The sequence below is a fragment of the Nuphar pumila genome, chromosome 1 (assembly GCF_984573655.1).
Source record: "Nuphar pumila chromosome 1, dmNupPumi1.hap1.1, whole genome shotgun sequence".
NCBI classification, from domain to species: Eukaryota; Viridiplantae; Streptophyta; class Magnoliopsida; order Nymphaeales; family Nymphaeaceae; genus Nuphar; species Nuphar pumila.
Genome location: NC_143249.1, coordinates 7,417,334 through 7,442,962, shown reverse-complemented (window position 1 = coordinate 7,442,962; position 25,629 = coordinate 7,417,334). Strand labels below are relative to the sequence as shown.

The window sequence follows — 25,629 nt, the reverse complement described above, 5'->3', positions numbered from 1 at the left end:
ACTCAACAGCTCAAATTACAATAGAACTTTATGACAAAAAAATATTTAAGTTTTTTGTTAAATTAATTCAACTTATACACACATCCACAGTTTCAGATTGAGAGAAAAACCCAACAACTTTGTTTTTTAGCAGTGGCTAGGACCACTAAGAGATAAAACAAGTTGGGACCTACCAATTACTCCAGTTCCAGCTGGCACACTAATATAACTGATAGGATTACGTTCTCACCTTATCAAATAAAAATTAAAGTAACAAAAATAAAATCTCAACATATTAACAGTGTTCGGTACCCACAATGCCAATAGTCTTCTTTCCCGTTTAAGGGAAAACAACTCTACTGATTCTCTCTCTTTATATGCTCCGCTCGTCTGTTAGAGGCAACTTGTGATACGTCACAATTTCGAAACCCACAAATAGCATCCCTTGCCACAAGGTTGAAGCTGGGTGTAATTCCTGGTGGGCAGGGGGGACCTAAAGGGTTTTACCAACTGGAGGCCAGCCAATGTGCTGGTCGGTGACGGGGTATTTCCCTTGGATTATCCAGAAAATAAAAAAAAAATTAACCTGAAGAGCATCAACCATAGTAAATCAAAGATAACAGTTAGATTCAACATAAGGCCTTAACATACTTGAAAATTATTTGACTCATCGAAACAGGTTGGAATTTGTCAATGCACTTCAAAACTTTGCCAATTAACTTTTCTATTTACAAACTCGCCTTATCATATTAATCATCTCGTCCTGTTACAGTTATTATTCTCCTTAATACAAGGTTGACAAGAACTCAATATATCATTCATTGTGATTATTTACAAGCAAAAAGAAAAAAAAAACGTTGCATAGTGTCCCATGGAACAAAATTCACAAATCATTCCTTGTTTCTATTTCACAAGCTGCAGAGAAGAGCTCTTAGCTTCCGAAACAAACAGGTCTCTGTTGGCGAAGAACACATTAGACACTCGACATAACTTCACTGCAACTCTCAAAAACAAGCTCTATAACCGTTCATCATCATCATCATAGTAGTAAGTCATCATCCTAACGTCCATTATTAGCATCCAAAACCAAAAAAGCATCATTGTCAAACAATACCAAAAACGGCTGCTGGTTGAATCATTTGAAATCCAGCATGCTGAATCATGCCTCCACGGTGACGAAAATCCCCTGACCGCAGCATCACCAAAAGAATCATGAACGCTCCAAGGAGAAGATAGATCAACAGAAACTGCCTTGACTGTCAGGTATCCCCCATATTCAACTGAGAAGGTGGTTTCAATAATTTCTTCAGCGTGTCAACAATACTTGCAAAAGATGGTCGCTGCTTCGGGTTGCTGCCAAGATGCCAAAAAATGGATATTTAAGGACCTAAAGCGAACAAAAAAATGAAACCAAATTGATCTAGACCATCTGAAGCCCTTGCCAACAGCCACATTGCCATGCACCAGCTGATTTTTGCCACATCAGTATAAGCTCAATGGCACGAAGAGTACCAAAATAATTGTGCCTTTCTTTTTTTCATCCTCCCCTAACAAGTCTATTTACTAGTTAGTAATACAATAATAAACTGAAATTTCCTTTTTGATATATTAATTCCCAATAAGCAGTTCTGAATGTGATCCATCACCATCCAGCCTATGTCACATGGATAAGGATGAGGATATGGGGATACAACCATTTTAATGAAATTTCCAATATGACTTGAATAAAAAGGGATTCCGAACAGCAGTTAAAATGGAGTATCCAAGTGACATAGCATCCAGCAATTGATACATGCACGTGTAAAAATGGGCAAGAAGTTCTTTTTGGGATATCATAAATCAAGCCATTAAAGCAATTCATAAACCAAAAAAGATGCAAGGAGATTTAGTAAAAGAAATATACAAACAATTCTTACTTGGCCCAGCAAGCCTCCATCAGAGTGGCCAATGTGGGGTTGGTATTTGGTGGAATGGCAAGTCTCCTGTTCTGGAAAGCAACAGCCCCTACAACCTGATTTTATTTTTCTTTTGGTTAACAATTTCAAGTCACAGGAGGGAAATCGATGCAAACTCGGTTGGATATATCTATAGAGGTAATTGAATGACCACAATTTTGGATTAAAAGATACAAAATAGTAACAGATGAAGAACATGGCAGCCTAGAGTCAGAGCAAACTCACCTGTGCAGGGCTAAGCTCGATCCATGGTTGCTGCATGGTTTCAAGCTCCCACAAGATCACTCCAAAACTGTATACATCAGATTTTTCATTTGAGGGCTCTCCACGAAGGAACTCAGGAGCCATCCACTCAGGCTGAAAGAGATCATGAACATTGTCAAATTAAAAAGATAAATACGAGAGCTTGGGCACAAAAGAACAATATCATATCCATGACTTCCAATAATATATGTTTTCACAATGAGTAGCGGTTTAATCATACATGTCAGTAGATGTATGAGAGCTTGGGCACAAGTGAATAATAATATCCATAACTTTCACTAATATATGTTTTCACAATGAATAGCACTTTAATCATACTCTTCATGTCAGTAGAAGATGATAGCAAGGTTGCCAAACTGGGAAGCGGAAAACAATACGGAAAGCGGAAGCGGAAAATGAGACATTTTAAAATTTATAGGAAGCGAGAAGTGAAGTATCAATTTGAAAGTGAAATGGGAATAAAAAATGAAGCAATATGGTAACTGAATAGAAATCGAAAAAGAAGCAAATAAAAACTAAAATAAATTTGATTATTCTTATATTTCATGAATTTTCAGTAAAAGTTAAATTTTTGTTAAAATCTAACAATGATGATTACTAATCTAGAGAAAGTACATGAGAAGTGAGTGGAAGCATGAGAGGAAATACATGAAAAACATGAAAGAAATGTGAGAAAATCATATAAAAAGCATAGACCATGCGTGTGGGAAGCATAAAAGAAGCGTGGGGAAATCAAGATTCCCATGAAGTTTCAGGAGCGATGAGTATCACACTTCCGAAGCGAGTTTCTGGGAAGCATGCTTCCCTCTTACCTAAGAAGCTTCCAGTAACTCTGGATGATAGTGCACAAGTACAGTAAAATTAAGAGTAAGCATAAGTGTACCATGCATTGATCCATTGTATGGATAATATTTCGCAATCATAGCCAATGATCTCAAAATATTTCTTCCAAGAACATGACAACCAGCTCTGAACAATACAAACAATGAAGAAAGAAAGAATAGCAGATAATGATCTATAGATCTTTAGTTCTTTACCATTAGGGAGGTTTTTATTCATGTCACTTTTGAGGAAAAACAGAATTAAGAACTGAAGAAACTTCCCTTTTCACTATCTAAACTGAAAGTTATAATATCAAAAAAGAATAATTACATTGAATGCATAATTATAGATTATCTTGCTGCAAAGGCAATAAATAATCTTTTTCTAAAAGAATATTTCAACTATACAAGCATTTCCTGAAAACAATCACTGAAGTTCAATGGAAGATTAAACCCAAAGTTTATTGTTGAAGATAAAAAAAATCATACCGTCCCAGCTACAGATTTGGATGAAATAAATGTGTTGGCCTTGAATCTGGACAACCCAAAATCACATACCTGAATGCACAAATATCAAGAAATCATCTAGTAAGCCAACAAAGTGAAGATAACCAGTACAGTAAATACAATATTCCAATGTAATACCTTGACTGACCAATTCTTGTCCACCAATAAATTTGGAGATTTAAGATCCCAATGAACTACAGGGGGGCTAAGACTGTCACGGGCTGGGAAGCGAAGGCCCCCGTGACGTAGCTTCGGGCAATCACACACCGAAGGCCGGCCCTTTTAGCACACAAGCAACGCACAACACACGCGCACGAGCGGAAGCAAGAGTACGCGTATGCACAAGCACAAGAGAGAGAGAGAGATGCAAAAAGCTTCTTTATAGATACTTGAAAGCAAAGTACATCAAGAGGGGAAGAGAGGGTCCGAATACACGGGGTACTTAGGCCGTAAGGCCTTGTGGGGCACTCTAGAGTGCCAAAGAGGTATATACATCAGAGCAAAAAGGTGACAAACATGGCGGTCCGGAACACGCTCCCCCGCCTAAGTTGGCGCCGTCCTCGACGCCAATTGTTCATGGTAGCCTTCTACAAGCTGTCGATGCTGAAACATGCTGCTAGCTTTCTCCCAGGTGGCTTCACATTCTGGCAATCTTTTCCACTGCACTAAGTACTTTTTGACTTCCCCTAGATAGTTGTTGGAATGGTTGAGGATGATCTCTGGATCTCTGCCTGGTACACTAACTGTTGAAGGAGCTCGCTGCGGGATCGGAGCACGTTGAGGTATGCTCCGTTGAGGATCTCCTTCATCTTCGTGAAATGGCTTCAGGTTGCATATATGGAATACCGGGTGCACTTGGAAGTTTGTTGGCAAGTCCAGCCGGTACGCCAAGTTTCCCACACGTTTGATAATGGTGAAGGGGCCATCATACTTGCGAATAAGGCCTCGGTGGTGGCCCCGAAAGATAGCTGTGCGGTCAGGAAAGAGCTTGGCCAACACTTTGTCTCCAACTCGAAATTCTGCTGGGCGACGCTTCTCATCTGCCCATTTCTTCATGCGCTTGGTCGCCTTGTTTAGATATGCCTTTGCCAACTCTGTCTGATCTTGCCAGTTCCTGACAAACTGGTATGCATAAGGTGCTTTTCCGCGTCCTCGCGCAGCAAGGGAGTGCGGAGTCTGCGGCTGTTGTCCAGTTGCGACTTCAAATGGACTATGGCCGGATGACTCGCTCTTTTGAAGGTTGTAGCAGAATTGAGCCGCATCAAGTAAATCAACCCAATCCCTTTGGTTGGCACTGACAAAGTGCCGCAGGTATTCCTCCAGCATGCCATTTATTCTCTCTGTCTGTCCGTCGGTTTGGGGGTGGAAACTTGTGCTGAAATGCAAGTTCGTCCCCATTAAGCGAAACACTTCTCGCCAAAACTTGCCAGTGAAGCGTGCATCGCGATCACTGACGATGCTCTCTGGAATTCCCCAATGCTTAATTACGTTCCGCACAAATAACTTTGCAGTATCCGCGGCTGAGCAGGTGGCAGGGGCAGGCACGAAGATAGCATACTTCGAGAACCTATCCACAACCACATAAATCGAACTGCAGCCTTGTGCTTTCGGCAAGCTTACAATGAAGTCCATGGTTATGCACTCCCACGGGCGACTAGGCACAGGTAGGGGCTCCAGTAGTCCACCCGGTCTCTGATTGATGGGCTTGTCTTGTTGGCAGATCAAGCAAGTCCGCACATAGGCATCTACGTCATCGCGCATCTGCGGCCAGTAGAATGCACGTTCCAACAATGCTAAGGTCCTCTGTTGTCCTGGGTGACCCGCCCAAGTGGTATCATGGCACTCGTGCATCAGGCGCCTCCTCAAGGTATCTTGTCGCGGAATATATAGACGATCGCCTGCGGCGCGGAGCAAACCATCCTCTAGCCAGAATCTCCGCGTCTTTCCTTCCTTCACCAAAGTGATCAATTGTTGAGCTATTGGGTCACTTTTTGAAGCTTCACGCACTTGTTCAAGAAGATCGCTCGTCGGTTGACTCACACTGTCATCCCAGGTGAGCAAAGCTGCAAGTTCCGCCTTTCGACTCAAGGCGTCGGCCACCACATTGGTCCTGCCTGGTTTATACTCAAGGACCATATCGAATTCTGCCAAGAAATCCTGCCAGCGTGCTTGCCTTGGACTCAGCTTCTTCTGAGTTTGGAAGTAGCTTGTCGCAACATTGTCAGTGCGCACAACGAATTGTGATCCCAAGAGATAGTGTCTCCATGTGCGAAGACAATGCACGACCGCCAACATCTCGCGCTCGTGCACCGTGTATCGACGTTCAGCGTCGTTCAACTTCCTGCTTTCAAATGCGATGGGATGTCCTTCTTGGAGCAACACCCCACCAATAGCAAAGTCAGACGCATCGGTCTGCACTTCAAAGGGTTGCCGACAGTCAGGCAACTTTAGCACTGGCTCCTCTGTCAAGGCATGTTTTAACCCATCAAAAGCCTTCTGGCATGCATCAGACCATAGCCATGGTCTGTCTTTCTTCAACAGATCTGTGAGCGCAGCCGCAATCTGCGAGTATCCCTTGATGAAGCGTCGGTAATAATTTGCAAGCCCCAAGAAAGAGCGCAACTCAGGAACCTTAGATGGCGGCTCCCATGCTTGAATAGCTTCAATCTTCTTGTGGTCCATTTTTAGAGTGCCGCCTCCCACAATATGCCCCAGAAAATGGACTTCCTTCTGGCCGAAAAGGCACTTCTCTCGCTTGACATACAATTCGTGGTCCTTCAAAGTCTGAAACACAATCTGAAGGTGCTGAACATGTTGCTCCATCGAGTCGCTATACACCACTATGTCATCCAAATAGACGACGACAAACTTGTCGAGGTGCGGGTAGAAGATCTTATTCATTAGGGTCGAAAAGGTAGCGGGCGCGTTTGTCAAGCCAAAGGGCATGACAAGGAATTCGAACGCCCCATATCGCGTTACACAAGTAGTCTTTGCCTCATCCCCTTCTGCAACTCTCACTTGCCAGTAGCCCGATCTCAAATCCAACTTAGAGAAGACCTTCGCCTTTCCAAGCTGATCAAACAAGTCTGCGATCAAAGGAAGCGGGTACTTGTTCTTCACCGTCATTTTGTTCAGTGCCCTATAGTCGACGCACAACCGCTTCGACCCATCGTGCTTTGCTTGAAAAAGCACGGGCGCTCCAAAGGGAGCTTTGGATGGTTGGATGATTCCTGCTTCGAGCATACCATCCAATTGCCTGCGTAATTCTTGCAGCTCAGGAATTGCCATGCGATAAGGAGCCATTGCGGGTGGCCGTGCACCCGGTATTAATTCAATCTGATGATCTACCTCACGCCTCGGAGGTAGTTTCTTCGGCATCTCGGCGGGCATAACATCACCGAACTCCTTTAATACTGGCGCTAAGGCCTCTGGGACATCCGCGACTTTTTCTACCTCATCTGTAGCACGGATTGTGACAAGAAAAGTCTCGTCACCACTTTTCATGCCTCTCTTTAACTGGAGCGCAGACACCAAATGCTCACAAGGCTTTCCTGTCATCGCAGTAACCATGCAGGGCTGACTCTCACTCTCAAAGCTGACAACGTTGAGGTGGGGCATCGGCACTGCCCTGTTGCTTCTCAAGAATTCCATCCCGAGGATGACTTTAAAATCATCCATGGGTGCGACTGATAGCGCAATCCTTCCTGACCAGTTGTGGATCCGCACTGGTACATCCCGAGCAACGCCATAGATGGCTTTAGCCTCTGAATTAACCGCTTTCATGCGGCTCTCTTTTTGTTCCCACTGTAATCCCAACCGTTCTGCTTCTTCACGCGAGATGAAATTGTGCGTGGCACCCGTGTCTACCAATGCCTTGGTAAGTCTTCCGTTGAGCAAAAGTTCCAAATACATCAATTCTTTGCATACCGTCGGTTCCACACTGGTTGTGACCTTTACTGCGTTCATCATCTGCATTGCGCCAACTGTTGGCGCCTCTGCAAGTTGATCATCTTCCTCGCCCTGAACAGCATTCGCAACTCGGGGTGCGCGGTTATCTCCATTCCCTTGACCGCGGTTTCTATTGGGACATGTATCCTGCCAATGATCCCCGTGGCAGATGCGGCAGTCACGGCGACGATAATTACCACCTTGAAAGTTATTCCAATTCTGATTATTATTTTGGCCATCTTGACGGCCATGATTCTGCTGGTTTCCCCGACCAGCATTTTGTCCTTGGTCGTTTCTTCGATTGTCCCTTCGATTGTTGCGATCATTTCCCTGCTGTCTGCCTTGAAATGCAGGGTCATTCCTATCCAGCTCGGCAAGTTTCTCTGCAACCGCAAGCGCCTCAGCTAATGTTGCGGGGTCATGCCGAATAAGTTCTTGGTTTGCCCATCCTTGCAACCCGTTGCCAAAGTAAAACAACCGATCCTCATCATCCATTCTCTCCACTTCCAACATTATCGAAGAGAATGCCTTGACATAGTCATGTACTGACCCTGTCTGTTTCAATGCCAATAACCTTTTGCGGGCCATTTTCTCTTGATTTTTAGGTAGAAAGTAGTCTCGCATTTCCTTCTGGAGGTCTTCCCATGAGACTATAGCAACCAATCCACGTCGAACATCACCTAAGCGACGTCTCCACCAAAGGGTCGCTTCATCCGCAAAGTACATTGTTGCGGTGCGCAGCCTATCAGCGTCCTCTTCTATCCTCGCAGCTTCTAGAAATTGGTCCATCTCGTAGATAAAATTCTCGAGATCCTTTGAGTCCCGCGTGCCTTTATACTTTGCAGGCTCAGGTAGCCTGTAACGTGGTTTCTCCACATATGTCGCAACACCGCCAATCGGGGCAGTTCTCAACTGCCGCTCTAACTGTTCATTCTTTCGTCGAACAACATCCAATTCAGCAGCCATGATGTTGAACCGACCCAACAAATCATCAAATCTGGTGGAAAAGTCCTCCACCGAGTAGTTAAGTTTAGTGGCAAGACTTTCCACCGAGTCTTCCACTCCCTCTACTGCTGTCTTGATCTCTGCATTGAGATCTCTGAAAGCAACACAAGTTCCATTAACCAACTTCTCCATGTTGGTCACTGACCCAGTCAGCTCCGCCACATCGCGCGAGATGGCTGACACCCGATCATCGGCCATGAAGTCTTCTTCAGCAGGAACCATACTGCTTGAAGGAGTCATGGCAATCTTCTTCGGCGCCATTGTCACTCCCAATGTCGACAAGGCTCTGGTACCAACTTGTCACGGGCTGGGAAGCGAAGGCCCCCGTGACGTAGCTTCGGGCAATCACACACCGAAGGCCGGCCCTTTTAGCACACAAGCAACGCACAACACACGCGCACGAGCGGAAGCAAGAGTACGCGTATGCACAAGCACAAGAGAGAGAGAGAGAGATGCAAAAAGCTTCTTTATAGATACTTGAAAGCAAAGTACATCAAGAGGGGAAGAGAGGGTCCGAATACACGGGGTACTTAGGCCGTAAGGCCTTGTGGGGCACTCTAGAGTGCCAAAGAGGTATATACATCAGAGCAAAAAGGTGACAAACATGGCGGTCCGGAACAAAGACAATGAAGATAGTTAATGCCTTTGGCCTGCACATAGCACACAAATATAAACTGCTAAATACATCATGGGATTCTCAAGGACTTCAGGGGATAAATAATGGCAAGTGTTGTCCTAACCACATCCAATGCCATGCGCATACGTCTCCTTTTATCCAAGATCTCGCCAGCAGCTGCTTTATGAATCATACGATACAGACTACCCCTGTCGCACAGGAATCAACTTTTAACATGTGCTACTAGAACAATAAAATTTGATAGTTAATACAGTTCCAGATCCAGATCCTTTTAACCAAACATCTGACCTTGGTAAGTACTCAGTTACTATTGATAAATGTGGACGTTTAGTAACTGCACCCATGAAGAGAACGACATTTGGATGACGGACACGTTTCATAATAGCAACCTAAGACAATCAAGAGAAAATCAGGATGATGACAAACATATACACATTTAGCCAGAATTATCAACCATCTTTGGGTAAAGGTGCACCATGTAGAAAAAAGAAGGCAAGATAAACCAAGGAGCAGAGCAACTCAAGCCAACAACAGGGTACTGTGGTTATATATAAGAATTTCTCATTGCATGTGGAGATGCACACGTGTGAGCATGCATGTGATGGTGGCAACATTTTGATATGCATGTGTAAGTGGATTATCTGTAAAACTTCAAAACATAGATCCAAATGTAAGTATCGTAAAGATCGAACTTTTTATCTGGTTTACATATCTACGTTTAAGTGAACATTGTAGAGGAACTGCAGCAAGAAGAATTACAGTAATCATGACTTGCATAATGTTAATTGCTCTTGCAGTTGCCTAGAGTGATTAATCTTTCAATACTAATGTAACTGATAATATAAATTACTGAATGAACTCTGAAACAAATGTTCAGTTTCAACTAGAAATTGAAGAGGAAGCAATACAGGAAATAAAATGAAATGCACATGTAACAATAGAAATCATAACTGATCTGAACTTATAAGACAGCAAGTTTATCAGATAACCATGCTTGATCACCTAGTAACCACATACAAGTTGGTATAGCTTCAACAGTCGAAAAACAGATCATTTCAAACATTAGATACCTCTCTCAGAAACTCCTTGAGTTGATCTTCATTAAAATCTTGATCACTAAGGACCTTGACTGCAACATCCTGAGATCAAGTTTCCAACAAAAAAACTCATTAGCACAGGCCTGAAAAGGTAAACTATGAGCAGAAATGAACAGACCACAGGAAACAATGTGAGGAATTTAAGAGATAAACATGTGCAAACTGAATGACTTGAAACACTAGACATGCGTGGACATATATTTTCACAAGATGGTGCAATACAAATAGATAAAGAGATGTGCCTATATGTGCTTATGTTGCGGATTCCTGCGATGCATTTGTTGGAGTGGCTGCTTCACATACCTCTTTTGTGTACAATATGATGAAATAAGTGCTCTTATTGTTGTGCTAATACTTTTCTTTTTTTTTAATTGCAAATCGTTAGCTGTTGGATATTGTTCAGAAGCATATGCAATATTGACATACTGCAAGTCAAAGCCGACTCCTCCATCAAGAGGGCTACTATTCTAATTTTGGTGGGATTTATTGATGCACTTGTGAGAGATCATAAAGTCAGACCTCATTGTTTTGATTTCATCAACTATCTGCATCAGCATCTCAATCATATTCGTCCGAGTGTATAGAAATTGACAGTGGAGCATCAATCACCCATTTCAATTTTCAACTATTATGACTCTTTGATGTATGAAAAAGAAAAACCATAATAAAAACTTGTCGAAATGATAAGGTCACAACTACTAACCGATCCATGCCATTCAGCATGATGAACAGTTCCAAAGGAACCTGCAATGAACATTCAACTGCAGTAAACAAACAAGAAAAAAAAATAGCACCAAAACAACAAAATATTACACCCAAAATTATCTGTTAAAGCAGAACATACCAGCACCAATGCGCTCTTTTATGTGCAATTCATCCCATGAAATCTCAAGCCAATCCATTGCAAGAGATGGTTCAAGACTCAAATAACCTGGTCTAGCAACACTAGAACCAGGCAAGATCCTTTTTTTTTCAACCTCCAGTTGCCGAACGGGAATCTCCAATTTTGGCTTCTCAGATTTATTACCATCCAATGGAATATTGGATGCAACACTAGTCTCCACATCACAAGGTTTTTCAACAAAGCCTACAGATTGATCAGCATGGAAAACTGAAGCATTTTCACTAACACCTTGATGAGCTTCTGACATGCAACCTTGACTGGCCAAGCTCTTGCTGTGAGGAAGACCCTCGGCATACTCTTTAAACTCCATGAGCATCAGTGGCATGTTCGCTCCATGTGCTTCCTCAGTTTGAAATGGTACACATGCTTTTGAATTATCATATATTCTATGATCCAGCATGGGTAGAACTGCTTTCCCAGCACCCATCTCAACTTTGTAATAGTTATTTGCTTCATGAGGACCTGCTGTATCAATGAGATCAACAGAACATCGTCCCCCTAAACCATGAGCCATCAACACATCCAAATCAATTAACGAGAACATGCTAATCATTTGATAGAGTAGATCCTATTGTGAATTCAATCACGCATTCCTTCCAGACACAACCAGAAAACGACCACAACCTCAGGCACAATTTAAACTTTCTTTGTGATAAAAAGATTGTGATGGTGTGACTTAAAAGCAATTAAATTTTCAGTAACAGAAATAAAAATTCACTCCTCAAAGACGAGTGTAGCATGATACCTTCCACAATCAAAATCAAATTTCAAAGGATAGACAATATGATTCAAACAAAAACAGGAACAGAATACCAGAACAAAATGATAACAAATCACTGAAAAATCACACATGCTCTCTCTCTCTCTCTCTCTCTCTCTCTCTCTCTCTCTCTCTCTCTCTCTCTCTCTCTCTCTCACACACACACACACACACACACACACACACACACACACACCGGTAAAGACTGGATAAGAGAATGTGGACATGAAACCATGTCAAGAAAGAGACGTACACAAATATAAAGTGGTAAAGGCTCCATAAGAGAATGTGGCCATGAAACCATGTGAACAGCAGAGACCAAAGCCAGAATATATTGCAAAAAACAGCCAAAGAATGGGAAAATATTAAGAACGCAAAGATTTTGCAAATCATATCCTGGAGAGAGAGAGGAAAATTTTCCTAGCTCATGCAAAAAATTGATATAAGCTACCTGGTTTGTAATGAACTTATTTTCTTGAGAGAAAAGATGACAAAAGATCACCATGAACTTTGAAAACAAAGACAGCTTACCCATCAAAACATCTTTACAATCTTTGCAGCATTAGATCTAAAAAATTGGATATTTGGGGAGAAACACTATCATATGCACACACAACCATACTGTACTTTCACCATCTACTTAGCCACTATACCATAAGGGAGATTTAATAGGAAAAAAGCTAAACTAAAGTCTGCACATTTTGAAGGTATAAAATTATTACCTGTGCTTTGAGAGTTCCCATGAAGAATGTTATCCTTGATTGTCCTGTATGGACTACAGAAAGAACTTGAAATTCGAAAAGGTGATGGCATTGCTAAAAGAGAAGGCCCATTTATGGAGGAATCAGGCTCATGAAGAGTTCCTGGCTCTCCAACTAAATCAACAACATATTCCCTGTCAAGAAATCATAGAACAGAAAACAGGGAGAAACTAAAGACAAAACCTCTGTATCAAAATATATTATACATCTCACAACCATAATAAAACTGCAGACTGCAGTCCACCAAACATGTTAAAAAGGTACATATGCATTATATGCCTAAAACTAAGAAAGGAGAACTAAGAAGTAATCATTTATGCATCTCAAGACCCAGAATAGTGAGTAGCTATTTTAGATGTTCTAGGAGCACACCTGCGAAAAATAATAATAAGGAAAAATATTTAATGTATGATTTCCTTACGAAACAACAACCCCAAGTAGTGTTATCAATATTGTATTGTATGATACAGTACACTGTATTCGTTTATCGGTAGGAGAATCGATACAATAATACCCCTGTATCAGCAAAATCACAATTCTCAGTATGTATCAGACAGTATTGTGCAATACAGGGATGTATTGTACATAACACCCGTATCGCAGAAGTTGACAATAAATTTTTTTCTACATAACACCGCGCTTTTAAGCCCCCAAGGGTCATTTTGACCCCAATTTTTTTTAATTTTCCCTCCCCAAACCTCGTTTCTAAGTCTACCTATTGATTTATTGGTTCAAATCAACCTCAAAAATTAAGGCTTTTGCTAGATCCAAGCCTATAAGTGTACCCAAAGTCTACATAGTTTTATCTTAAACAGCCTTTTCGTTTTTGCCTATAACCCTAGGGGTTTAATTGTGTGAGATTGAAGTTGCTAGAGGGCTTAAAACACCAAAACTAAGGGTAAGCTTATTTCTTTTGATGTTGTTTCAAGATATTTCTTCATTTTCACCTCTAACCTTTTTCTTTAACCATAGGTGTGTAGTTGATCCTAGCATTTCTCTTTTTCATCATAAATCACCCATTTTGTATTCTTAAATCTCAAAATCGTGCCCAAAAGGTCGATGGATGGGGGAGAATGTGACTCAAATGACCCAGCATGAAAATATTGCAATCCAGAGGACTTGGGGATAGGTTTGAGAGGGATAGTAAAGTGTAGCTTTTGGGATTTTGTAATACACGGTGGATTTATAGATTTAAATGTCATATTGTAGAACATAGCAACTCCACGGTACGATTATGTACTCATCATATTCCCTCTGATGTTCATGTCGAGCTTCTTACGAGTTTCTAGAAGATGATAAAAAAGACACAAGTTCATGTTAAATTGTATCTCTCTTTTGTATATATGTATATACATACATATATATATATATATATATATATATTACGATTATGTACTCATCATATTCCCTCTGATGTTCATGTCGAGCTTCTTACGAGTTTCTAGAAGATGATAAAAAAGACACAAGTTCATGTTAAATTGTATCTCTCTTTTGTATATATATATATATATATATATATATATATATATATATATATATATATATATATATATATATATATATATATATATGTGTGTGTGTGTGTGTGTATATATATATATATATTATTTTCTGTTCATGTAACCCCAGGGGTATTTCTGTCTTTTTTTACTTTTTACGCATATTCACATTAGTGAATACGTTTGTAAATCTTTTTTCTTCTTTTCTTTTTCTTTTTCTTTTTCCTTTTTTTTTCTTTTCTTTTTCCTTTTGTTGACTTAGTCAACATCTTGGAGGGGGTCCAACACTAGACGTTGGACCCCTCCAACGGTTAGATTTCTAACCGTTGGAGGGGCTCCAACGTCTAGTGGGAGCCCCTCCAAAGTTTCCTCTTTCTTATAAATAGGGGTGAATCCCCCTCTTAAATATAATTCAATGCTTGGAGCATTGATCTCCATTGTTCAATAATATTTTTTATATTTTAGCATTTGTGCTCTCTATTTGTACTTTGTGTATAATTTGTTCCAAGTGTTCTTGTGCCTTTGTGCACATATCCCTTTGTGGAGGTGGTACTTATTTTGCACATTATCTCTTTTAAGATATTTTCACATGGTATCAGAGCAAGATTGAAGTTTGAAGATCGTGTGATTCTTCGTATTTGCAAGTGCCTCGAAAAGTCTGTCTTTGGCTTCTTCGTGATTGGAGTGGGGACTTCTCTTTCCTCAAGATTTTGGAAGGTTTTTACAACAAGACTTAAAAGTCTTTTTGCAGTACGTATAAATTTTTCATTCTTCCCTCTCTAATGGGTGAAAAAGAGTCCCATTTCTCACTCTGTTTTAAATTAAATGGCTCCAACTACCATATTTGGGCCAGAAATATGGAGGCTCACATTAAAGGGAAAGGTCTTTGGGGATATGTCAAAGAAACCATTCTGGAACTCGAACCCAAGATCAACATTATTGATAACGGTGAAAAAAAGGTTCTTGGTGGTGAAGAGAGAGAAAAAGCTTTTGAAGAATACAACAAAAGGCATGAAGAATGGGAGATGAAAAACTACAAAATTCTTTCATGGTTTTTCTCTTCCGTTGAAACAAAAATAAATGCAAACATATTGAAGTTCAAGAAAGTCTTTCAAGTTGGATACAGGATCGCCGGTCCGGGAAGTTGATTGAGGAAGACTCTAAGGAGGGAGATCTATACTTTATGGAATTTCTTCAAATTCCAAAACACTCTTTTTGTAATGTTGCCCAACATAAAGATATAAATGTTTGGCATAAACGCCTTGAGCATCCAAATATTGTAAAGCTTTCTTATTTACATTTTGCTAAAACTCTATGTAAAGACAACTTCAATTGTAATGATTGTATTTTTGGTAAAATGAGAAGTTTACCTTTTGGACAAAGAACTATGTTTTCAACTAAGCCTTTTGAAATTGTGAATTCGGATGTATGGGGACCGGCACCCGTAGTGTCTAAGGGAGAGTTTTCGTATTATGTTATTTATGTTGATGATTTCTTAAGATATAGTTGGATATACTTCCTCAAACATAAACATGAGGTTTTCTCTACCTTTAAGGTTTTTCATATGATGATACAAAATCAATTCAATAGTAAATTACAAATTCTTAAAACATTTTTCGAGGGAGAATATCTTTCAAATGATTTCAAAAGTTATATTGAAAATAATGGGATTGTTCATCAAAGGTCTTGCCCCAAAACACCTCAACAAAATGGATTAGTCGAACGAAAATAGACATATAATAGAAACTACAAGGACCCTACTTATTTCTCAAAAAAATTCCAAAAAAATTTGGGCCGAAGCGGCTCTTGCATCGGTTTACCTCATAAATCGACTTTCATCCAAAAATTTGAATCAAATATCCCCCTTTGAAACCTTGTATAAAAAAAAACCCGATTACAATAGACTAAGAATTTTTTATTGTAAATGCTTTGTCCTCACCGACAAGAACGATAAACTATCTCCCAAAGCTATTCCTTGTGCGTTTTGGGGATATTCGAAAACACAAAAAGGTTTTAGGTGTTATGATATTAAAAATGACAAACTATATATTTCAAGAAACATGACCTTTTTAGAAAATATGAGTGGTTTTGAAGAACACAAAACTCATGAAGATAATGTTGATTACTCCTTTTTGTTTGAATTATTATCTAGAAATGAGGATTTTTTTAAAGATGATGAATTGAATGAGAAAGGGGATATAAGTGAGTATTCCACCACCCATCCAACTTGAAGAAGAAGTGATAGTTAAACCAATTACCTATACACATAGAGATAAAAGTACTTTTAGAAGTGCAATAAAAAAGTATAGTGACCCTAGTGAACCTTCCAACCATTCTCGAAGAACCGAAAGATCTAGGAAAAATCCTTCTAGATTTATATCCTATGAGTCATTTTCTCGAAAACATAGGGCATGTCTTAGTGTCATTCACTCATATCAAGAACCTAGGAATTTTGAAGAAGCTAAGAAAATGATAGAGTGGAGGGATGCCATGGATAACGAACTTAGAGCCCTCAGCAAAGCCAAAACTTGGGCCTTTCAATATCTTCCAAAAAGAAAAAAATCAATAGGATGCAGATGGGTTTTTAAAGTCAAAACCAAGAGTGATGACACTCTTGAAAGATATAAAGCCTGCCTTATTGCAAAAGGATATAGTCAAGAATACGGCATCGATTACGAAGAAACCTTTGCCCCTGTTGCACGAATGGTCACTATAAAAGGTTTGATCATCATTGCATCTATTAAAAAATAGAACATTTACCAAATGGATGTTAAAAATATTTTTTTAAATGGGGGCCTTAATGAAGAAGTTTACATAGATGCTCCTTATGGTATGGACGTACCAAAGGGAAAAGTCCGTTTGCAAAAAGCGCTTTATAGTTTAAAACAAGCCTCTAAGGCTTGGTAGGATCGGTTTAATGAAGTAATGGTTCAAGATGGTTTTACTTCATGCTAACACTGACACTGCTCTATTTGTCAAAAAGTCTGATGCAGGAATTGTGATTTTACTGCTGTATGTTGATGATATGTTGATAATATGTTGATAACAGGTAATGACATAAAGGGCATCAAAAACATTAAAACCACTTTAAAAGAAAGGTTTGAAATGTCAGACTTGGGGTATTTGACTTACTTTCATGGTATTGAGGTAGCCTACTCTCATAGAGGCTATTTTTTGTCTCAAACTAAACTTGCATGTGAGATTCTTGACAGATCAGGTATTACTGACGATAAAATCTGAGACCCCTGAAACTGTGGGATAAAAAATAAAGATCGATGATAGGATACTGTAAACACCCCAAATTTTCACTCACCTTCTTGACATTTTCACCAATCATTACATTCTGGTTCTCCGGAACCAATGAAGAGCAAAAGGGTCATTTTCCAAGATTGAGCCTTGCAGAAAGTCCTAAATTCCATTCTCGAGTCTCAAAAATTCTCTATTTAAACTAGAGACATCTTCAAACTGCAAATTTTCAAAATCTCATGCTTAACCAGAAGTCAGAATTTTCAAATTCAAATTCAGAGTGGCAATTTCGTGGGATATGTCTTTGCATGACATCGCATGAGCATTTCATATCACCGCACTGCACAACATGTCATTTTGAGATCCAGAACTCCTGATTTTCAAAAGTATCAATCCAGATTCGAGTTTTAAATATTTCAAAATTGATTTTAAACCCCTGGGTTTTTAAAATTGCCAATTCTTCCCATTTTACCCCCAGGACTCCGAATTAAAAAAAATTCTCAAGAAAACGATATGGATAGTTTTTGACATTGATTGTCAAAATTTCGCCAGTTAAGAAGAGGGGAGCACAATTTCAAAATTCATAAGACCTTATTTCAAACTTTTACAAAAAGGCTCTGAATTTCCATACATCTTTCAAAATTTTGCCCCGAAGAACCATTTTCTTCTAAGTTTGAAATCAAGCCAAATTTTGCTTCGTGTTTTCCAAAACTAGCCTACTATTATGAAAATTCCAAAAATATCACTTGGCTTTTATTTCAAATAAATGATGTGGGACCCGCCTCGAGGTGGTGTTACACTCAAATTCTCAAAAATTCCCTTATTTTCAAAATAGTGCCCATTCGGAAGTGGCACCGATTTATAAAAACCTTGTTTTTAACTCAATTTTAACAAAGTAATTAGTGGGCCCACGTAGATGGCGCCCCACTAGGGCTCCTTGCCAAGAAAAGCAAATTTTTTTTTATCTCAAAAAGTTTTCAAATCTAGCTGAGGTGGCACCACCTTAAAAAAAAAGAGAAAAAAAAGAAAAGAAAATCGTTTTTTTATTATTTTTGTTTTACTTTTTCAACCCCAAAGGGCGCCACCGTAAAGCTCCCATTTTACCTAAGTTTCAAATATCATCTTAAGAGTAGGAGTCGTCCCCTCTCAAAACGGCGAATTCCCTTTTTCGAAAAAATTTCAAAAAAATTTAAAAGTTTGTTTTAAGAGTTATCAAGATCAGCTAAAGGGGAGAAAAATGGGGTTTTGAAGGGGCGGCTATTAAAGAAAGGAGGGGGTCCAGCAAAAGAGGAGAGAGGGGCGATTCCAGAGCTTTTCACCTTTTTTTACACTTCCCCTTTCGACTAGCAGAAGGTCGACCCACCTACGATTCCAACTCTTACTCCCTTCACCATCTCCTTCTTCAACCCTCCAATCGCAGAGGATCCAGCAGATCCATTAGTGTTGAAATCTCCCAAAACGCTTGCTGCAAGCGTACCCTCTAGAAAGAGTTCTCTTCTCCTTTCAACCTCCATTCAACCAAGGTAAAGACTCCTCTCTTCGTTCTACCCTGCATCTACAGGAATCCCATGCCAAGTTCATGCCTTATGCGCGGTAAACCCCTTTCAAATAGTTGATGTGGTTTACGTTTTGGTGTAACCCATGAATCAGGAAGTGAGAATGTCTCTCAATGATATTCTCAATTCAATGTGAAAAGCATAGTTTTAATGAATCATCTGAATAGCAGGTTTTATTTGATGCTCATGTGCTTCGTTTTGGTTTAGATTTACAACTTTCAGACCTCTGTTTACCCCATCATATTAAGCATATCGTAACTGGCTTTTGCAGATTTCTACCATAGTAAAGTGTCAGTGTTATCAGAATTTGGCTAAATCAATAGGTTTTCTTTGCTCGTACATGACATCCCCTTGTTAAAATCTGTTACCTTTTTATGTTTTGTGGGTGAACCGATGGCTTTTCCACTCCCTTATTGCCTCACGCATGTACTGTTTTGACAGCAAAATTACCTGAGTATTCTGCACTTTATTAACATTTGTGTAAGCATCTGATTTCGATAAAGTAGGTGTATTTCATCGCATCAAACGATACCTGCAAGGGTCTATCGTACAGCAAATCGTGCCCTTCACTTTGGCACAATATTTCTTACACATTCAAAATTGTTTTGCATCATTTTTCGTTTATTGTCTTTCACTTGCATAGTATTGTCTATCAAACTCAAGAGTTCATTTTTGCCTCAGCGTTGGCACATCTCCTTTTGAACCTATCATGCCTTGAGTTCTGTTATTGCACAACTACAGGTTATAATGTGTATCCAGGCTTTCATTAGCCTGGTTGAAATTATCTTTTTACCTGTTGAAGATGTGGGACCGAAGACATCAGTCATGGCCTAGAATGAGAACTCTATGCGGCTGGTAGCAGGGCATGATTATGCCATTGACATATTTGTTTTAGCTGATTCCTTTTGTTTTAGCTGTATCATATTTGTTTTAGCTGATTCCTTTCGTTTTAGCGGTATCATTTTTGTTTTAGCTGTATCATATGGGATTTCTGTTGTGCAAACGTTTTTTTTTTCTTTTTGAATCAGTAGGCATAAAAGGGGAAGACAGTTTCTATCAGCATAACTATTCATTATAAGCAGGAATATTATTCCCTGTAGGAGTCTTCTATACACTATTTCTATACATTTGTACATCGATAATTTCTCTCATTACTTCCTATCAATTTTTTTTTTTTACTAATTATTAGCCGCCGTCAATGTTCTCCTTGTGCCCTCCATCTGTAGCATGTCTGTTGCCATTTTCCAATGTAAAATTCCTTGTAGTTTAAGACATAACATTCTTTTACATTATTGGTTTGATTTTTTTTATAACAGACATCCTGTGTTTGCTGCTGGAGCCTAGGTTAGCTTCTTATCCGAGTTTAGTATATCTCTTGTATGAGTTTCTATGCACTCTATACTTACCCCAGTTTACATCTTCATCTAACGATGCTCAATCTGATTTTATTCAGCCTTGTAATTCTAAACATTCGGCACCTGTAATCTAGTCCCATCCAATATATACGTGCCATCAGCTTAGGTGCTATTCCTGCACATTGGGAAGTTCATTTTTTTTCATCCAGTATATTCTCTGCATTTAGTGGTCTGTCATCATTTCGTTCATATATATTTCGTTCATTAATCCTATTATATGACCTACAGGTTATTACTCGCATCGCCTCTCCTCTTTCCTTTATCACCGAGCTCAATCCGACCCCCCCTTTTCTCTGGGGATTCCTCTCCTAACATCCGGGTTGCTGAAGGAATCAATCATCCCTCATTCGTCAAAGATCGATCTCCACCATTAGCATCCCTTTTCACTCACGATCCACTAAGAACCTCACGCCTCCCGGACGATCATCTTTCCCCCCCTTCAAGATCCCAGCAGAACCAGGAGATCAGCCATTTCTACAAAGGGGAATACGGAGTCCCACAATAGAACGCCATTCTTTTCCTACCTCCTTCAGAAACTCTGCAACATCTAGAGGAAGGAGGTCGTAGAGGGCATCAAAAGACCAACCATCTTCATCTACAACCAGATTTTCCATAAAATCACATAATCGGTGAAGAGATTTATCAGGAAAACAAGAGGATTCCCTTTCTCAGTCGTCCACGGTAAGCCCCTTTTTCTCTCTAATTTCTGATATTTATATTTATTTTTTTCTGTTCGTTGCCCCATTAAGAGCACTCATCATGGTACTGCTTTGCTCATAGCAATGTCAGACCACCAATGTGCAAAATCAAATGGAACAAATCATGTTCCGACATTCTCTTCTGGTTTTACAATTTATTCTTCGATGTACATTATTTAGATTTGATGCATTTTCATATGGATTATGGTATGTATTATTCCTCCTTTTTCTTTGAGATTTGCTTCTTATAATGCCATTTAATAACCACATCAGCAATGTCAATCGAGTCTCATCAGATCTCTTGGCATCCTGCTTTAGATTGCCATTCGATCCAACATCTGTGTATTTGTTCATTAGAAATCGTTGGGCGTTTGCTTGTCAAAATAGGCCATTCATGTTATCTGTTGCATTCCTGTTTAAAATCACTGCATCATGCATTAGATCAGTTCTATTCCAGCATTTGTGTATTCTAATTGCATCCTTTCATTTTATTAGTAGCATTTCATCTATATATATATATATATATATATATATATATATATATATATATATATATATATATATATTTCTCGTTCATCTTTGTTACCTGCATTACAACATCATCTATGGAATTACCTCTATCTCTTTGCTTCTTTCTCTTATTTTACTCATTCGATGATGATCGTTCATGGCATTCCCCATGCTTAGTTTACCTGATTTTATCTTCAGTTTTATGGCTAGAGCATCATTTTGGTTATTCCTCTGTTTTTGTTTTTTTCAATCTTATTAAGTCTTGCCCTGTGTATCGTACCACCCACATTTTCATTTATCTATGCGTTTGGGCATTCTTTTTTGTATGTTGTTGGTTTTGAACATGTTAAGATAACAGCAACCTGGCTCGGTTATGCATTGGTATTAAACAATAGTGTTGGATAGGCTATGTTCTGCGTTATTTCAATTTTCTGTTTCTATTTTGCAACCAGTTTCAGATTCCATTTTCTTCTTCTTTTTGACCATTGGCTTCTGTATGTGTTTTGCTGGTTGATATATTAACTGTCATTCAGAGGATCTGTTGATCTAATTGCTGCTCTACGTATTGGGTTTGTTAATTGTCTGAAATTGTTGGCTTCTGTATGTGTTTTGCTGACAATAGGTGGAACCCATGGATTCACTGGTTGGTATATTGGCTGTCGTTGAGATCCATTGATCCACCTGCTTGGTTTAGATATTTTGTTTATTAACAATTAGGGAAATCCCCTGGTTTACCTGCCAGATTTAGATGTTAAGTTTATTGGCTACTGTTTAAACTATTAATCTGTTTTGTTAGATCATTTTTTTGTAACCTCACTGATCCTGTATTAATGCATGACTATGAAGGCCAATCACAGTTTAATCTTGGTTCTCAAATTATCTTACCACCTCAAGGCCTAGTATGTTACTGTCCCTAATTCAAGCACATATGGAAACGGATGGGTCTGTATGTATCTGGAATTCCAATTCATTTGGGTAGCCGACTTGGCTTAGCCTAAGTCAGAATGACATGACATTTACTTGGTTGTTCTAATCGTCTGATTGCCAATCTACAAACACAATCAACTCTAAAAGTGGATCAGCTTATGTGTGTCATGCTTAGGCACAGAAAAATCAATCTTCTGTAGTTTTATGCTTCTAGGATGGCGACTGTAGGCATGGCAGGCACCACCAGGTCCCTGATCCTGGATGTGGTTAAAAAAAAAAAGGGGGGTTCTGGAGCTTTGTCCAATGTCTTGACGCAAGATATTGATATGATTCAATGTCTTATGATCATTGGTGATGTTTAATATGATGAAAACTCGACATATCAGCTCATGTTCTCAGGTTTTTGAGGCATATGTGGGGATATCACTACTTCAGACTGTGTTTGCTGGTGTTGTTTCCGAATGGCAGGTTGTTGTGGCTATAAGAAATTCTATATACACGGTTCAGACCCTTACAGCAAAATCAAGGTTCAGAGCAATGAAGAGAAGCAGGAGCAAACAGGACTTCAACCATGATTCACCCACTAGCCCTTTTCATCTTTCACACAGACCTCTAATTCCATCTGTATGTTGTCATCATTTCACTAGGTTATACCATCCACAACTCACGTGTAGCACCATTTCAATCTTCTTGCAACTGTATCTCCTTCATGGCAGCACACAATTGTATACAGCTTACCTTCATTTTCATATCATTATCACTTCTTTTTATTTATTTTGTATATGTACATACATATATATATATATATATATATATATATATATATATATATATATATATATATATACACTAGAGTTCCAAAGCCTTTCAGCATAATCTATGCATCATTGATAGGATGCATCAAAACCTTTGCAAATTATTAATTTAGTTGTTTTTGTATAATTAGCATCAGGTGGTGTTAATATTCCATACATATTACATGTTATAATTCAGATGGATGAAGGTCTGTGCATCGTATGGGCGTTTTCAATTCATCATTTACACCTTACTGCATTTCACTGTACTCACACTTCATTGTTTGCAGGTTTTATCATATCCAGTTTAAGCTCACAGCCCAGAAGGTAAAATGGTTAATCTGTGCATAGTGCTTCAAGTTTTTTTTTTTTTGCAGTAATTACTCCTTTTAGTATCCTGTATGCCCTGTGATTTTTGTATCATGTATTACCTCTTCCTCATATGCTTGCTGTCATTTAAGACTCATGTCTCAAGTATGGGAAAACCGTGGTTAAGAAATTTAGAAAATCATTAACACAGAGAAGGCTGTCATGAGTGTTTTCTAAAGTCAATCAGCATCATCTTCATACCACCTCACTGTCACCATTGCACCTGCCATGGTACACTTCCTTACAACCCATCCCCACAGCTGACATTGATTTTGATTTAAGAATTATTTTTTTTGTAAAACCCAGCACATTACTGCTAATGTCATTTGAATTTTACAGCAGTTTAACTCTTCCTTCCCATGTAGTCTGGATTTCCCTAACAATCAACAGTTGGTGTTAATATTGGTTTTGGATTCCAGCAGATTGAGATCCTCTGTAAAACTGAATGTGGATAAGTATATACAGTAATTTTTTGAGTATTGGTTTTATTCATAACAGGGTATATAGAGATATCTGATATTATTCATAATAGGGTATATAGAGATCTGATATTAGTTTATGAGCTTGTAGCGGATTTCATTTTTGTGACTTTTCTGCAAAATGTCTTATTCAGCAATCCAAACTGTGAAGTAGATTCGGCTTAAATTTATGGTGTTGTCGTTAGATTTCCTTGCATATATAGTTGTCAATTCAATTCTCAGTTCACAGCAGTAATTCACATTTTTATTACAGTAGTCCTCATTTCATTGCATATACATTTGTTGATTCATTGCATCTTATCTTGTGGTTCAGTCCCTCCTGTTACCTACACTTGTCAATCGACTAGCAGCTTCCATGTAACATTACAGCATTTAGTACAACACTCTCTAAGCCTGTTACAGTCCTATGTATATTCATAGGCTGACATCATAGCTCCATCTTCATTGCAAAGAGCCCTTTTCATTTGGTATATTATCAGCATATCACCCATTTTATGTTATCTACCTACTGTCCTCTCATCTGATATGCCGGCTGTAACATATCCCCAACTACCTCATCTTTGTAATGTAGATCTCCCCTACTTTACCTCCAGCACTTTCCTGTGTGCCATAGGACAAGTCCGGTACCCATAATCACACCTCGTTCCATACACCACAGCAGCACCTTGTTGCATTTAATCATCCATCATCAAACTCCCTTTATTCTATGGTTGTTCAATAACTGCCATGGCTGCTGTATATTCACAGTGGTTCACAATGAACCACTGTGTTCCTCTTTCTTCTATGGTAGTTCATCAAGAACTACCATAGCCACTATATATTCACAGTGGTTCACAATGAACCACTGTGTTCTCCTTTCTTCTATGGTGGTTCATCAAGAACTACCATAGCCACCATGTTTTCATGGTGGTTCACCATGAACCACCGTGTCTCTTCTTTTCCATGGTGGTTCATCAGGAACTACCATTTTTATGTTGATTCATCTTAGATCCCCCGGACTCTTGCCCTCATCCATTACATATGCCTTCCTACACATAGGTCTTTGGTATATATATATATATATATATATATATATATATATATATATATATATATATATATATATATTTCCTCATAAACACAGAATATGCCATGTGCATCTTTCATTTAGCATGATGTAGCATCTTAAGTTAGAATTAGCATAACCATCTATATTCGCATTCGTAGCCTAAATTCTTCCATTTCCTTTAATCCTAGCTTGGTGCTAACTCTTCTTTTTTGCAGGAATCTCTAGAAATGTTGATTTTCTTCTTAGATTAGGATTTCAAATTCAATTTCAAGGTTGTAATAATCAGATATTAATGAGAATCTTATCTTTTCAAGCATAGATTAGAATGTATGAGCATATAAATTATCTCTTTCATATTATTTTCATCTTATTTTCCAAGAATTCACAAATGGGCACATGAATGGCACGTGCACCGTTTTATAAGAGATAATTAAATCCTAAGTTGATGAT

At 39.0% G+C, this 25,629-nt stretch overlaps 1 pseudogene across 1 annotated transcript in view; it reads right to left on the bottom strand.

Moving 5' to 3' along the window:
- Window positions 1–699: 699 nt before the first annotated feature.
- Window positions 700–25,629, bottom strand: part of LOC149847842 (serine/threonine-protein kinase CTR1-like) — a 73,010-nt pseudogene continuing 48,080 nt past the window's right edge. The window contains exons 5-16 of the transcript XR_016431320.1: window positions 12,600–12,772; window positions 11,058–11,615; window positions 10,917–10,957; window positions 10,187–10,255; window positions 9,405–9,505; window positions 9,220–9,304; window positions 9,099–9,129; window positions 3,665–3,747; window positions 3,509–3,577; window positions 2,160–2,291; window positions 1,896–1,990; window positions 700–1,332 (exon numbers count right to left, since the gene is read on the bottom strand). The product of XR_016431320.1 is annotated as a serine/threonine-protein kinase CTR1-like (transcript). The remainder of the gene's footprint in view (window positions 1,333–1,895; window positions 1,991–2,159; window positions 2,292–3,508; window positions 3,578–3,664; window positions 3,748–9,098; window positions 9,130–9,219; window positions 9,305–9,404; window positions 9,506–10,186; window positions 10,256–10,916; window positions 10,958–11,057; window positions 11,616–12,599; window positions 12,773–25,629) is intronic.